This window comes from Acanthochromis polyacanthus, chromosome 10 (genome assembly GCF_021347895.1).
Source record: "Acanthochromis polyacanthus isolate Apoly-LR-REF ecotype Palm Island chromosome 10, KAUST_Apoly_ChrSc, whole genome shotgun sequence".
Taxonomy (NCBI): Eukaryota; Metazoa; Chordata; class Actinopteri; family Pomacentridae; genus Acanthochromis; species Acanthochromis polyacanthus.
Genome location: NC_067122.1, coordinates 41,340,357 through 41,357,041, shown reverse-complemented (window position 1 = coordinate 41,357,041; position 16,685 = coordinate 41,340,357). Strand labels below are relative to the sequence as shown.

Genomic DNA, 16,685 nt, shown 5'->3' with positions numbered 1-16,685 from the left:
CAATGCGTAAAGTTTAAATGTAGTCCTTTGTAATCGTAATAATATTACAGGGAATAACTGTCTGAATGGGAGCCTAGAAAGTTAAGGGAAACGGTTCTTTTCGAGCTGCCTCATACAGCTGTTCTCAACGCGTAAAGCGGCATGGAGGAGCAGCAGTTCTACTCCAAGCTCCTCCCGGACGACCGAGTTTCTCATCAGCACACACCATGCAGCTGACATGTCACAAAGTTAAAATGACCCACGTATTTTATGATCAACAGACATAGCATCAACCGGAGTGCCGGTTGATGTCACACTTATCGCAAAGGTGAACACTTAACGATCTCGTGTCCGCGCATTAGATGTATCCAGGCCAGGCAGCAGACCTGTAATTATTATTATTATTATTATTATTATAGTAGTAGTATTAGTAGTAGTATTGTTGTTAATAATAATAATTTTTATTATTTTCTAACATTATCACAAGCCTGGTAGTGTATAAAATAAATACTGTGCAAAAACATAAACGCTATTTAACGTAATTTATCTTTTATTACTCATTTATCAGTAAGGCTTTTATTTTGGTAGGGAGTCCATTTGACCCGTGACAGTCAGGGGTCACGTGCTTCCGTTTTTTCATTTTGAGACCTGAAACGAAAAAACGGAAAATTGAAATCCATAAAACGAAATTCGGGGGTAATTTGCTTGTGTTGGTTTCGTTTTTGGTTTTGAATTGAGAAAGGAAAAAAACGTTTTTTCGTTTTTGGTTGAAAACGAAAAAATGAAAATTGAGCTGTTTTTCCCTTTTTCGTTTGTTGGTTTGGTCAGAAAAACAGATTATACTTTTGGTCCACCCTTGTCCCATTTCCTGTTGTTTTTGTTTTTTTGTTCAAAACGAAAAAACGAAAAAACGAACCGTTTCCTGTTTTTTTGTTTTTTGCTCAAAACGAAAAAACGGCTTGATTTTTTGTTTCTGCTTGTGTCTTTTATAGCCAGGAAACAAACGGATAAAACGTACCTTGTCCCAGGGGGACAAGGTACGTTTTATCCGTTTGATTCCTGGCTATAAAAGACACAAGCAGAAACAAAAAATCAAGCCGTTTTTTCGTTTTTTCGTTTTGAGCAAAAAACAAAAAAGCAGGAAACGGTTCGTTTTTTCGTTTTTTCGTTTTGAACAAAAAACAATGAAAGAGGAAACGGTTGGTTTTTTCGTTTTTTCGTTTTCACCCCCAAAATGAAAATACGACTCCATATTCCGTTTCATTGGTGGGCGGGGTTTCAGAGCCCACCGGTGCACAATAAAGCTCCTGCCCATCACAATAAAGCTCCTGCGCTGGCAGGCATAGACAGACTGACTTTCATTGTATTGCCTGCCCCCACTGCACTTCCCCTAACTCTAAATCAAAGCAAGTCGTGTACACAGTAATGACAGTCATAACCAGTGGTGTAGTCTAGTTTTTTCTAGTGGGTATACTCCAACCTCATAAACCAAAGCCAGGTCAGGTTCTCATATATGTGCGCGTGCACTCACACGTCCACACACACACACACACACAGCAGCTCCTTTATTTCAAACTACCAATTAGATACTTATAGACATTATAGCGTCAGCAGCTCCTCCTCCTGCCATCAGGTAGAGCTGATGTTTCCTCTCCATCAGGTAGAGCTGATGTTTCCTCTTCATCAGGCTCCCTTTCCTAAATGTTAACCTTAGCTCCAGCTGTAGTGTTCCCTAAAGCGGCAGTATTCACAGGACAAGCAACAGGCTTATTAAAACACTGAAATAGTTTCATTTAGCTTTGCTTTCTTTTTCTCCACTGACTGATGTTGGGTCATTAAAAGATGTTGTGTTAGCTAGGCAGACCCGAGCCGAGAGCCACTATACCAGAACCGGAGAAGTTGAAAAAGGGTTTTATTGTACAGGGGTGGATATGGCTGGAGTGCAGAGACCGGGATGCAGGAACAGGGATGCTGGTGGAGGGAGGATGTGGCCGGGTGGGTCTGGGGACGGGGATCGGCGGTTGTCCAAGGTCCGGGCGGGACCGGAGCGTCGCAGATGGCTGTGGGGGATCCCTGGCGGCCAGACGTCAAAGGGCTCAGAGTTCGATGGAGGAGGAGGGGTTCGGAGGGAACGAGACGTAGCACTCTGACGATCCAGGGGGCCGAGGTGTTGGACTGGCCGGGCAGAGACGGCGTCTCGCTGGTGATGTTCCGGGAGGAGCTCCGGGAGGCAGGGAGCAGCCGGTTGACTGCTGCAGCTCCAGCGGCCGGGAAGGAAATGGGTCGGGGGTTCCAGGAGGGGGTCCGGGCGGAATGGGGGATCCGAGTGGGGAGGAGACCGGTACCGAATGGGTTGGGGGGTTCAGGTGAGGGTTTCGGGTGGGTAAGTTCCCGGGCAGCTGGGTCTGGAAGAAGGCAGGAGAGAGATACGCTAGAAAAACGTCAAATTTTCAACAAACTTTCTGGAGGCTAGAGAGTGAACTGACAGCAAAGTCTATTTCAACAATCTGGCAGGGTGTGGAGTGTTGAGCCGGTACTTATTGCTTGGTGAGTAATCAGGATGATTTCTTCCAGCTGCCCGGGACTCGTGGAGGAGGTTGATTACCTGAGTGGAGACGGCTGTGAAGCCGAACTCCACTCAGGTGCAGTGCTGTGAGGGAAAGCAGAGGAAAAGGGATGGATGGGAGACAGGAGGCAAGACAGGGAGGAAAAGGATAAGGGAGGGGGTTTTGTTTGGGATGCCAGGTGGGGAGGGAATGAGGAGAGGACCCTGACAGTTGTAGACTCATGTCCCTCTTCTGCTAAGCCAGGGGTATTCAGCTAAAATTCAGAGAGGTCCAGTCAGCAAAGGTCCAGAACATCATAATGTCTAACTTGAGTTACTGTGATATATGCTGATGTAACCTGGTAGTTTTATTAGAGTCTGCCTGTAATCAAAAACTGACCGTCAAATAAATTCAGTACGATTCAAAAACATTTAGACATTTATTAATAAATAACTTATATATAACAGTATATCTTAAAATAAACTGCAGAACTTAAAAAGCATGACTGAACAACCTGAATCAACTTCTATACATCACCAATTATGTACGAGTTCAGGCATCCCACGTGATGCTACTCAGCCAATGACGTCGCTGAATTGCATCGCAGCTCTGCCTTCAAAAAGCAGCTGAGAGATGAGGGACAGAGAGGACAGTAGTGATGCAAGTTCGGCTCTTTTTTTAGAGAGCTTTTGGCACTGCTTCCAAGGAAAAGCCGGTTCTTTCGGCTCCCAAATGGCTCCTAATTTATTATTCTTTGTAGCCTCATATTTTATCCTAACCTGGCAAATATGAATCGTTTGTGTTTTGACAAACTCTTTTTCATTCAGTGTTTTTATGAGAAGCCTTATAATTGACTCATTTTGTACATTTGCTCTGTTACAAAAACAGATATTCTTGCTTTTGTTTAATATTTCAACCAAACTTTTTTGCACAAAAACAAATGAACAAAACTCTGCACATGAACCCTCAGAACCAGAACAGAAACAGAACCAGACTCAGTATTCAAACAGTATAAATGTCCTCAGAGCAGGCTGACATTCAGAAAAATCAGATGGCTGAGCTTGGATGGGCTGATACATTTCTTCTTTCAGTGAGTATCTGCTGTGTTTTTGAGAAGATTCTCTCAGATGGAAGAAGTTGTCTCTCCTCCATCACCTTCACCAGGTGGGGCAGACTGAGGCCTTGTCCTGCTCCAGCTCAGTGGGTCGTCTGCTGGTTGGATGAGGGCTTCCTCTAGATATGATCCTCCATTACCACATCAGCTGTAGGATTTCTCCTGAATCATCTCCTGTAGCTCTTCCATCAAAGAGCCTCCACACAGCAGAAGTTTGAGGTTCCTCCTCCACTTGGTCCTCTAATGGTGGAGGTGTCAGACTGCTGCTCTTATTCTCTGAAGTTTCTCATCAACAGCTCTGTTGCCACTGAAGGCAAGCTTCTTTAATCTAGGATCCAGTAACGTGTTTTCTGTGAGGACAGTGTTAAACTCCATACTCCATTAAATACGTTAGGAGTCGGCTCTTCAGATTCACTACAAAGCATCGGCTCTGAGAGTCGTATGTTTTGTGCCTTATACATCTCTAGAGGACAGACTGTGGTCACATGCTGACCATGTTTAACTCAGCAAACAGCTGTAAGGCAGCTTTCTCAACTATGAACATAATCAAAATATGTTTTGAGAACGGCTCAAACAAGCAGCAGCTCAGTTCTCCCATTAAGCCGCAGAGATATTAGGGGAGTGATATGAGACAGACAAAAATGTAAAAGTGTTCAAATGTTTACATTTATGAGATTTATGTATTGTTAAAGATGTATAGAAGTTGATTCAGGTTGTTCAGTCATGCTTTTTTAAGTTCTGCACTTTATTCTAAGATATACAGTTACATATAAGTTATTTATTAATAAATGTCAAAATGTTTTTGAACCGTACTGAATTTATTTGACGGTCAGTTTTTGATTACAGGCAGACTCTAATAAAACTACCAGGTTACATCAGCATATGTCACAGTAACTCAAGTTAGACATTATGATGTTCTGGACCTTTGCTGACTGGACCTCTCTGAATTTTAGCTGAATACCCCTGGCTTAGAAGAAGAGGGACATGAGTCTAGAACTTCTAATGACCCAACATCAGTCAGTGGAGAAAAAATAAGAAAAAGAAAGCAAAGCTAAATGAAACCATTTCAGTGTTTTAATAAGCCTGTTGCTTGTCCTGTGAATACTGCCGCTTTAGGGAACACTACAGCTGGAGCTAAGGTTAACATTTAGGAAAGGGAGCCTGATGAAGAGGAAACATCAGCTCTACCTGATGAAGAGGAAACATCAGGTCTACCTGATGAAGAGGAAACATCAGCTCTACCTGATGAAGAGGAAACATCAGCTCTACCTGATGAAGAGGAAACATCAGGTCTACCTGATGGAGAGGAAACATCAGCTCTACCTGATGAAGAGGAAACATCAGCTCTACCTGATGGAGAGGAAACATCAGCTCTACCTGATGGAGAGGAAACATCAGCTCTACCTGATGGAGAGGAAACATCAGCTCTACCTGATGGCAGGAGGAGGAGCTGCTGACGCTATAATGTCTATAAGTATCTAATTGGTAGTTTGAAATAAAGGAGCTGCTGCTGCTGTGTGTGTGTGTGTGTGTGTGTGTGTGTGTGTGTGTGTGTGCGTGTGGACGTGTGAGTGCACGCGCACATATATGAGAACCTGACCTGGCTTTGGTTTATGAGGTTGGAGTATACCCACTAGAAAAAACTAGACTACACCACTGGTTATGACTGTCATTACTGTGTACACGACTTGCTTTGATTTAGAGTTAGGGGAAGTGCAGTGGGGGCAGGCAATACAATGAAAGTCAGTCTGTCTATGAATGCCAGCGCAAGAGCTTTATTGTGATGGGCAGGAGCTTTATTGTGCACTGGCAGGCTCCGAAGCCCCGCCCACCAATGAAACGGAATATTGAGTCGTATTTTCATTTTGGGGGTGAAAACGAAAAAACGAAAAAAACAACCGTTTCCTCTTTTTTTGTTTATTGTTCAAAACGAAAAAACGAAAAAACGAACCGTTTCCTGCTTTTTTTGTTGTTTTTTTTGTTTTGTCTTGTTTTAGTTGTTTGTTTTGTCATTTCGTGTTTCGCTTTATTCGCTGTTTTGAGCATCATTTTTGTTTTGTGTTTTTGTCTCGCTTGTGTTGTTTGTATTTTTTGTCGTTTTACTTTTTGTTTTTGTCATTTTTTGTCTTATTTGTGTCATTTATGGAATTTTTTGTCTTGCTTTTGTCATTTGTCCATTTTTGTCACTTTGTAACTTTTTGTGTAATTCTTTCTCTTTTTGTTTTGTTTTGTTTCATTTGTCCCATTTTTAGTCATTTTGATTCTTGTTTTGTCATTTTGTGTCTCATTTTTCTAATATTTTGTCTTGTTTTTGTTGTTTTTTGTCTTTATTTATGTCTGACTTTTGCTGTTTTGATCATAAAGTAAAATATTATATCAGTCAGTTCCAGACACCTGTTGCTAAATGTTTTGTGCATTTGTAGATCCACTGTGATCTGTCGGTTGTAATGTGTGAATGATAAAATGAGGCACAATGTTGTAGAAATAGAATATATTTTTAAGAAATTTCAGTCTGTTCATAATATTTTGGAAAAAGATTGTTCCTTAAATGAGAACATTTTTGCAAAAAAAGAGTCTCCTCTGATTTTTACTGGTCAGTAACAGTAAATTTGCTTGCGCCAGGAACCCGCTCTACTTATCTGCCTGTTCATTGGCCATATTTTTATGACGTATTTTCGTCTAGCCAATCAAATTGGGTTTTCCGCCCAGGTAGTATCACGGTACACTGTGGGGGGGTCGTAATGATGAGAATGGTGAAGTGGTTGAGGAGATGATGGATTTAAAGAGTCTTGTTTGCCTGAATGATGGAAGTGGAACAAGGTGTGATTTTAAAAGAGGAACAGAGTCAGCTATTGACTTGACTTTAGTGTCTGAAAATATTGCTGGGATTTGTAGTTGGAAAGTGGATAGAGAGACAACTATAGGGAGTGACCATCGCCCAATTAGTATAGAGGTGGGTGTAAATATTGAGAATGTGGATATAGGGGGAGTGAGGAGGTGGTGTTATAAAGGCATAGATTGGAATAGTTTTAGAATATTGTGTGACAAGGAAATGGAATGTATTAATGTGCAATCTACTGTTAATGATTATAATTTGTCCTTTTGCAGGGCAATTGTAAGAGCAGCAGAAAAGACGATTAAAAGGAAGGAAGGAAGGCGCAAGGGGAAGATTGTGCCTTGGTGGTCTGAAAATTGTAGTACTGTTATTCGAGAAAGGAATAAAGCTTATAAGAGTCTTAAAAGAAATCTGTCTTATCAAAATTATATTGAATTCAAAAGGAAGGAAGCAGAGGCAAGGAAAGTAATTAAAGGGACTAAAAGAGCTTATTGGAGAGAGTATTGTGGGAAGTTGGGTAGGCAGACACCTATAAGCCAAATATGGGGAACAATTAAAAGAATGTCAGGAATTTATAAAAGTTAAAACTACCCAGTAATGAAAAATGGTGAGCAGACGGTTGTTAGAAATTCAGATAAAGCAGAGCTGTTAGCTAAACATTTTGTAAAAGTTCATAGCAGTAGTAATCTAAGTTTAGAGGAGAAGAGAGCAAGAGAGGAGACTGTGGGGAGTCATATTAATATGTTTGAGAATGTAGGGGGCGCTGATAGTGTGATTAATACAGAGTTCACAATGAAGGAGCTAAATGACGCGTTAAGCAAGTGTGGTAAAACAACTCCTGGGAAAGATGAAGTTAGCTATAGTATGCTAAAGAATCTTAGTGGTAAATGTAAAAATTTTTTGCTTGTTCTGTATAATAAAGTGTGGGCAGAGGGCTATTTGCCTGAACAATGGAAGGAAGCTGTAGTTATACCAATCTGTAAGCCAGGTAAGGATCCTTGTTTAGCTGAGAGTTATAGGCCTATTGCACTGACCTCCCATGTGGGTAAATTGATGGAGAAAATGGTCAATGACAGACTTTGTTACTTTTTAGAAAAGTATGAGTTACTTAAAAACCATCAGTATGGGTTTAGGAAGGGGAGGAGTACTTTGGATCCTGTGGTTATTTTGGAACATGAAATTAGGAAGGCCCAAGTGAATAAGGAGAGTGTGATTGCTGTTTTCTTTGATGTGGAGAAAGCGTATGATATGATGTGGAGGGAGGGGCTAATCATAAGGTTGCATCAGATGGGAATCCGTGGGAAGATGTTGGGATGGGTGAAAAGTTTTTTAAGTGAAAGAAAAATTTTAGTGCGAGTGGGGAAAGATTTTAGTGCTAAGTATGATGTAGAAAACGGCACACCTCAAGGTAGTGTAGTAAGCCCTGTGTTATTTAGTGTTATGATAAATGAAATATTTTGTAATGTTGAAGGTTATGTAGGATGTTCTCTTTTTGCAGATGATGGAGTAATGTGGAAAAGGGGTAAAAATATTAATTTTATTGTGAGTAAAATGCAGCAAGCTATACACAAAGTGGAGGAATGGACTATAAGGTGGGGTTTTAGATTTTCTGTCAGTAAGACAAAAACAATGTTTTTTACACGAAAAAAGGTTGATCAAGTAAATGTTAAACTGTATGGGGGGAATTTAGAAAAAGTAAGTGAGTTTAAGTATTTGGGTATATGGTTTGATCCAAGGCTAACATAGGTGTTGCACATTAGTAAAGTGGTGGAAAAATGTAAGAAGGTGATAAATATTATGAGATGTTTGAGGGGTCGGGACTGGGGAGCTAGCCGGAATTGTCTTAAAGCAATTTATATTGCTATGGTCAGATCAGTGATAGATTATGGTTGTGTAGTTTACAGTTCAGCTGCCAAGACCAACCTGAAAAAATTGGAAGTTGTTCAGAGTCTTGCATTGAGGTTATGCTGTGGAGCAATGAAAACAACCCCAGTAGATGCCATTCAAGTGGAGATGGGAGAGATGCCATTAGATTTTAGAAGGATGCAATTAGCTCTGACTTACTGGGCTAATTTACAGGGACATAGACAAAGTCATCCGGTGTTGAACGTGTTGCAGCCAAGTCAGGAAAAAGAAAAGGTGCAGATTAATAGCTTTGGATGGGTAATAGAAAGCATGACACAAGAGTCCGGAATAGATCAACTTGAAATAAGTCCAACGGTTTCAATTTCTCTTACTCCTCCATGGTTACTGACAGAAATAAAGGTGGATCTAAGCTTATTGGAAAAGAAGTGTAGTAGTGGTTCTGTTAATGGGTATATTTCTTATGTTTATTCAAATGATTTGGTAATTTATACTGATGCGTCAAGGTCACTTTCAGGTCAGGTTGGAGTGTCCTTTGTTATTCCTGAATTAGGCATTGCTATTAATAAAAGAACAAGCGACAAGTTATCAGTATACACCGGGGAATTGGCAGCAATGTTGCTGGCTTTAAACTGGACAGAGGATAATGGAAAAGAGAGAACTGTGATTGCAACTGACTCCAGCAGTGCAGCAATAAGTGTTAAAAATTTGAAATCTGAGGCTAGACAAGATATTATATGTGAAATTGGTCAAGTTAGTTATAGGCTAGGGAGACAAGGCAAGCAAGTTATTATTTTGTGGGTTCCGGCACACATAGGGGTGGATGGAAATGAGTTCGCAGACAAGTATGCAAAAAGAGGGGCTGCTAAAAATGTAATTGACTTTCCCATGAAGTATAGTAGATCTGAAGTTAAAACAATAGTTAAAGAACAAATGAAGAAGAAATGGCAGAGACAATGGGATACCTGCTTGAAAGGTCGCTTTTATTACTCCATTCAAAGAAGTGTAGAGGGGAATTTAGTAGAACAGGGCTGTTTAGGCCGGAAAGAGGAGGATGTCTTGTCACGATTAAGACTCGGGCACACAGGGCTGAATAGCACTCTGAGAATTATTGGTAAGCATAATACAGGGGAATGTGAATGCTGGAGAGTGGAGGAGAATGTTGAACATGTATTGATTTATTGCCCCAAGTTTCAGCAGCAGAGAAGAGTATTCAAGAGGAAAGTCTGTGATAGTAAAATTAAATTCGAGGTCAGGGAAATTTTGAGTAATTTATCTTTGAAACATGTTGCTAGAGCATTGCTTTTATTTATGGAAAGAACAGGTTTAAGAGAGAGGGTTTAAGGGCTGCTGGGGCCTTCCTGCCCCACACTCCATTCCAGAAGGTGGCGGTAATGCACCTAAAGTTGCGTGCCAACTGCCATTAAACAAAAAGAAGAAGAAGAAGAAAGTAGTATCGCGGGAACTGCTAGACAGTCGTCAAAACAGCAAACCTCGGAGAGGTTAAACTACTGTTCATATGAGTGAGTTCAGTTAAGGTGAGTGTTTTATGTGATTTCTGTCGATGCTAGACTAATACGTGTGCGCCATTGAAAGTGTAATGCTTCTATATCGCACGTATTTGTAAACGATAGCTTACTCTGCTAGCCAGCTAACGATACTAGCTCGTTAGTTAAGCTGCAACTTAGCTGCGGTTACCGGTGACAAGCGTCTCGTAAAGAAACGGTAGCAAAGCAATACTTCTTCAAAGGTAGAGGCTAGAGGTACGGACCCATACCCGTAGCATCTGTACTGGAGGTACGGACCCGTGATTGCACACTAAGCAAGTTAGAACGACAGTTACTCTTGTTGGACCATTCTGTATTTCTACCAGTATTCGCTATGGCGAACGGAGCTCTTTCTCTGTGGCAACATTGGTGCTGGACTGCTGATCTAGCAGCCCGCGTTTGATTCCTGGGTTGTAACACCATAGATATCTATGTGTAACACTCTGTTGTTGTGGGAGTGCTCTATGCTAGAGTCTGTATAGGTGAGCAAGCTAACATATACAATTTATAAACTTGAACATTATTAAACCTTACCATGTTTACAATATTATTGTATTGAAATTATAGTTAGTACTTTATCACCATAAATATTTATGTAACTGGGTTTTAAACCTTTTGGCGATATAATTCAGTAATGCATGTACCTTAAATATGTTATAATAAGATCGCAATATAAAAGAATTGACTTTTCAAAAATCAATGAAATCTTTATTGGATTATACAACACAAAATACAATATTATATGCAATGTTCCTTATAAGCATAAAACAAGACACAAATTATGAACATGAAGCTTAATGGTTCTCAATATTAAAAATGAAATAAGAAAGTATTTAAATAGTTGCAGTTAACGCTTAATATTGATAAAACACAGGAACAATTCTTTTCATTGCTTTAAGAGAATGTTAAGTTGCTCTTTCTTTGTGAACTAAAACTATGTCTAGCAGTAAACAGTAATTGTATGCAGCATTCTGCCATAGCACTAATGTACTGTAAATTAATCACAAATATGGTAGTACATAATGCAGATTGCTTTTCTTACTTCCTATTGTCATAGTTGTATGAAGCTGATTAATGACTTGTGATAATGTATTGGGCAGACAAACTATTCATGATTCTTGATTTATTTGCACATGGGGCAAAAAAAATGTCGTCTTGGCTTGCATATAATGTTTACACAAGAGTAGTGCAGCCACAAATAACAGCTGCTGCAATGTATCCATTTGGGCTTCTTTTCCTTACTTTGCACACAATTCATATACAAACCACATCTGTTGGTTCGAAAACGGTCATTCTCTACCAGGCGATGATGAACATAACGGTGATACGTAGAACAATGTTGCTGGCACATAATGCTGGGAGACACCTCGCATGCAATTGCTTCAGCATTCTGGAGGAAACACAAACATTGTTATAATGGAGCTGCCTCACTGACAGGTAAAGACAATGAAAAGAAAAAAAAAAAGAATGACTTACCATCAGCAAGAAGACTCCGCAATTTGATCCATCAGTCTGTTCTGAACACAGCTGCTCAACAATTGTCCAATTGGCCAACTCTCCACTCACTTCACGGCGAAGCTCCATGTATTAGTAAATACATGGAGCTTCGCAGTGAAGCATGTGTCTGTTACTACAGACACATGTATTTTTATTATATTTTTTGTACATTCTTACACAATAAAATATTTTTGTTTAGGGAACTACACATACCACCAATGACTACAGAGTCTGTGCTGCGTTCTGATATCTGCGGGAGTTGGGCTTCGGGTTCAGAATGAACACAGACAGTGTAGTCACGTCTGCCACTAACAACATCCAGTGCTCTCCGTGTCCCTCATCTTTCCAACCAGTAGCATTAGACACGCCAAAGCAGTAAGGGAGAAAAACATACTTGAATCTAGAGAATTTCACCTGCGCACACATATAAAAACTCAATGTTACAGCAAACGAATGCCAACCAAAGCGTCACAATAGTATTCTTTAGTACTGTATCTTGTAGTATTTTGATGCTACTAAGTGTATGTATCTGCAAAAAATGGCTAAAATATTTAGAGTTTCAAACACAGTCATTGTATTTTCCTGCTTCTAGTTTCTGGGCCAGGGTAGATGGCAAATGGAAAATGGTCCCTGGATGCTCCATTTGTAGAAGCTCAAAGTATGAATCGATCAACTGTGTAAATGAACGTTATAACACAGTCTTGAAATATGATATGACTCTTAGTAATCTTAACTGGTAAAAGAAATCCATTAGAACACAGCACACAATTCCTGATAAAAAAAACCACATAGGAAAAAATATGTGTCAGATACAATGTGAAAGGCTATGTGTAATTTATTGAGATTTTTATTTAAAGAATAGGTGCAACAAAAAAATTGAAAAGTTATTGTTGTAAAAGGAACAAACTTATATTTATATCAAATTATAAGTTATTTTGGAAAGCTTAAACTCTTACCACGTCATTAAGCCATTCTCCAGGCTTTAAACATTCCACATCCTTCAACTCTACACGAATAGAATTCACCTCTAAGTAGGTGAATTGAGCTGGAAAAGAAATCGGCGGATATGAAAGTAAATGTGGAGGCCATAGTGGGGGCATTTTCTCTTCATCAGTCGCTTTCTTGAGTGGTTCAGCTGAATTAAGAAAACATTACATTATTAAAACCTAATAATTCACATTATTTATTTTAGATTTAGTATCTATGTTCATAAAAGTACCTACTTTTCAGCTTCAGGCGTGCCTTCTTCTTTGGCAACCCAACAACTGTGGTCTCAGCCCCTTTTGGGCGACCTCTTTTGGGCAACTTGGTTGGAAATCTGTAACCACTGCAGGAGGCGAAGAATGTGCAGCTGTAACCACTGCAGGAGAGGACTGTGCAGCTGTAACCACTGCAGGAGAGGACTGTGCAGCTGTAACCACTGCAGGAGGAGTGTACTCTACATCCACAACATCTGTGTCCTGTGATAGAACAAATTTCAACACAATTAATTTTACCTCAGATTTGGTAAAAAAGTCATTTCAAAATATTTATATTACTAGTTAGTAGTTACCTCAGTGCATTTGTCAGATCCATTCATTTCACACACCCCTGCATGTCCTGCATGTTCCCAGATGGAAATCAGCTTTTCTAGAACCTCCAGAAAACCTCCAAATTAACAGGGCCAACCCATTTATCAAATTTTTTCACTGGCCAAACTGCCCAAACAACTGTATTTCACTTTAAATAGGGCTTTTTATGTACATTAGTGCAAAAATTAACAGGGCCAATCCATTTAATACCAAATATTTAAAATAATTACCTATATATCAGCCAGTTTTATGTCAGATATGAGGGCCTGAACACTGCTGAACAGGCCAAATCTGCCATGACACGTCCCGTGTAAACACCATGGCACATGGGACTAAATCAGTGAATGCTAGTCACCAGCCCACATTTTAAATTTGACAAAACTTACAAACAATACTTCTGCAGCATCATGTAATGATGCAGTAATTGTTTATAAATAATATTATTTGAACATTTAGTAGGTATTATTTACTTTATAACCAATCCTATGAGCAATTTGCTTACCTTTCAAGAGTTTGCAGTGGTTAGCGGATTCTTGAACATTGGCGGCTGTTCTACCGGAAGTCACGTGACCAGATCTCGCAAGACAAGTCACGTGACTAGATCTCGCGAGACTTTGAAAAGTGCCGTATCCGTAGGCCACCACAGGCTACGGGTCCGTATCTGTAGACTCTGTAGACACTAGGGCTGGACCTGAATATCCCGAATATCCGAATATTCGTTTGCTACGGCACTATTCGGATATTAATTTGGTATCCGAATATTCCCCCTCCCCGTGCGGAAAGAATATGCTGCGTTACTGTCTTCCCTCCGCCTTCCACTTATCGGCTCATCTCATCATGTGATCACATAAACATATACACATATGTCTATAAAATATACACATATGTCTATGTGATCACTCCCTCCTCCCCCCAGACGAAAATATTCGGAGCTCATCTCTTCCCTGCGCCTTCGGCCCACTTCGGCTCATCCCGCCGTGTTCTTCGGCTCATTTCGGCTCCTCCATTCGTGTTTGTAAACACCACCCGAATGGCCGGGTGGCTGCCGACTCTGATGTCACGCTTCACTTTGTCACTTCGCTGCATAAACACAAGACAAAATGCCGAAGACCTCTGCTGTTTGGGAATTCTTCAGTTTAAGTGAAGACAAAACGAAGGCAACGAAGGTCGGTTTACACTGGGTTCAATCTGTCTTCAGGAAATGGTGGCCAGAACTGTATAAAAATGAGAAAGGATCCGAATTTTCGGACACATTGGTGTCAACTGGAGCCAGTTGAAGGCTGCAGTGATTCTGGTGACAGTACAGAGTATCAGAGTGAGGTTATTGAATATTTGTGTCTCTCTTCACTGTTACAGCGGTTTTGCAATTTGCAGACCGTACCTGTTCCCTCCATTGACCCCAACGTTATTTCTGCAACTTGAAAGACAGCTACTTTTGATAATACTGGGCTTGTAGCACATCATCTGCCTTACAACGATGGGAAAGAGGCATTGTTTATGTTTTGACAACCTACATCTAATGTGCTATTGATGCTGGAAGTTTGAATCTGTGAATATCTTTCCAACTTTACCAAACGCGGGGCCACAACCACCCAAGGACTGGTATATTTAATTTGGAAAAAAACATTTAGTCATACTTAAAGCTTTAAGTGCTTTATTAACACAAAACTAAGAGTTTGGTATTGTTTTATGATCACAGGTTCTGTCTAAAAAGATGGGGCATCATTTTAAACAGTGAAACCATACTAATAAAATGTAATGGCCAACCAGTGTGCAATACTGGATTCTACAAAAACATAAACAACTGAATGCAGAATACTGTACAAAGAAATTCTCTACAGATATTTTTCCCATCTAAATCTTTTCTTAACACAATGAATGTATTAACTTATTTATGTGTATATGAATGTATTTGCTGACTTATTTATTTAGTACCGTTAACATATCAGAGTTCTCAGTGAGTTTTTCTTTAGATAGGCAAAGGCCATTTATTGATCACATATAGGCTATTAAATAAATAATATTAAAAAAATAAAAGCATTTAAAATACTATTAAACAACTTAGGCATTTATTGAGTCACTAAAATACTGTAGAGTCTATGGCCGCATTAGTCTGACTATAATCATTCTCTGATAAATTCACAACCATATACTGATGTCTCTTACCAAAGGGACTTCACGAGATGACTGGGGATGATAAATTGTGACCTGCTGGTTGAGTTCTCTCTGTTCTCATGTTTCTTACATGTTGGTCTCCTGATGCTGCCTTACTTCAGCTAGTCTATGAGCAACAGAAAACACAGTTTGCCCTGTACCTATTGCCAGGGGTTCCAGTCTTCCAGTCTGTGCTTTTGAAAATGTTTTTGCTTCTTTGGATGTGGTGGAGTTTCGGGTGTAGACATTTTTAAACACGCGGGAGCAGCAGCGTCTGTAACCAGGAAACCTGTGACAGGACCGGCAAACAGAGAAGTAGATAAATCAGAAGGCAAATATTATTATTTTACCCCCACAGAAGTGGATTATTATGTTAATAATGCTTCAGCCTCACTGCGTACAACTCTTGATAGTGTTGCACCTGTAAAAAAGAAAGTTATATCTCAGAGAAGACTTGCTCCTTGGTATAATTCCCAGCTGCGGACTTTAAAGCAGGCATCCCGAAAGTTGGAAAGAAAGTGGTATTCCACTAATTCAGGGGTAGTGTATGTGGCTTGGAAAAATAGTCTAGTAATCTATAAAAAAGCTCTTCGTAATGCCAGGACAACTTATTATTCATCTTTAATAGATGAGAACAAGAACAACCCAAGGTTTCTCTTTAGCACTGTAGCCAGGCTGACAAAGAGTCAGAGCTCTGTTGAACCTTGTATTCCTTTAGCTTTAACCAGTAACGACTTCATGAGCTTCTTTACACATAAAATAGTTCTGATTAGAGATAAAATTAATCTGGCCCTTCCTACAAATGTCACAGATGCTTTTGAATTGGCTGTTAGACCTGATGAATCTTTAGAATTCTTCACTCCTATATGTCTCTCTGAACTAATTTCAACAGTTTCTACATCCAAACCATCAACATGTCTTTTAGATCCTATCCCAACTAGACTCTTCAAGGAGATTTTACCTTTAATTAATTCTTCAATGTTAGATCTGATTAATCTCTCTCTAGTAACAGGCTATGTACCACAGGCTTTTAAGGTTGCTGCCATCAAACCTTTGCTTAAAAAGCCCACTTTAGATCCAGATGTGTTAGCTAACTATAGACCGATATCCAACCTACCATTTCTCTCTAAAATTCTGGAAAGAACAGTTGCAAATCAATTATGTGAACACTTACAAAGGAATAATTTGTTTGAAATGTTTCAGTCAGGCTTCAGAGTGCATCATAGCACAGAAACAGCTCTAGTGAAAGTTACTAATGACCTTCTTATAGCATCAGATAATGGACTAGTCTCTATACTTGTTTTGTTAGATCTTCGTGCAGCGTTTGACACAATCGACCACAAAATTTTATTACAGCGTCTAGAACATTCAATTGGCATTAAAGGGACAGCACTGGATTGGTTTAAATCCTACTTATCAGATAGGTTCCAGTTTGTGCATGTCAACAATAACTCTTCTGAGCATACTAAAGTTAATCATGGAGTTCCTCAGGGTTCTGTCTTAGGACCGATACTTTTCACATTATACATGCTTCCTTTAGGCAATATTATTAGGAAGCATGGTATTAACTTCCATTGT

At 39.7% G+C, this 16,685-nt stretch overlaps 1 protein-coding gene across 5 annotated transcripts in view; it reads left to right on the top strand.

Annotated features, from left to right (window-relative positions):
• Positions 1-9,736: 9,736 nt before the first annotated feature.
• The window catches only part of cep162 (centrosomal protein 162), a 44,762-nt gene continuing 37,813 nt past the window's right edge, over positions 9,737-16,685 (top strand). For 4 of the 5 annotated variants that reach the window (XM_051954954.1, XM_051954952.1, XM_051954953.1 and 1 more), the window contains exon 1: positions 9,737-9,876. The gene's annotated coding sequence lies outside the window, so the exon portion shown is untranslated. The remainder of the gene's footprint in view (positions 9,877-16,685) is intronic. The other variant, XM_051954955.1, reaches the window with a different exon arrangement.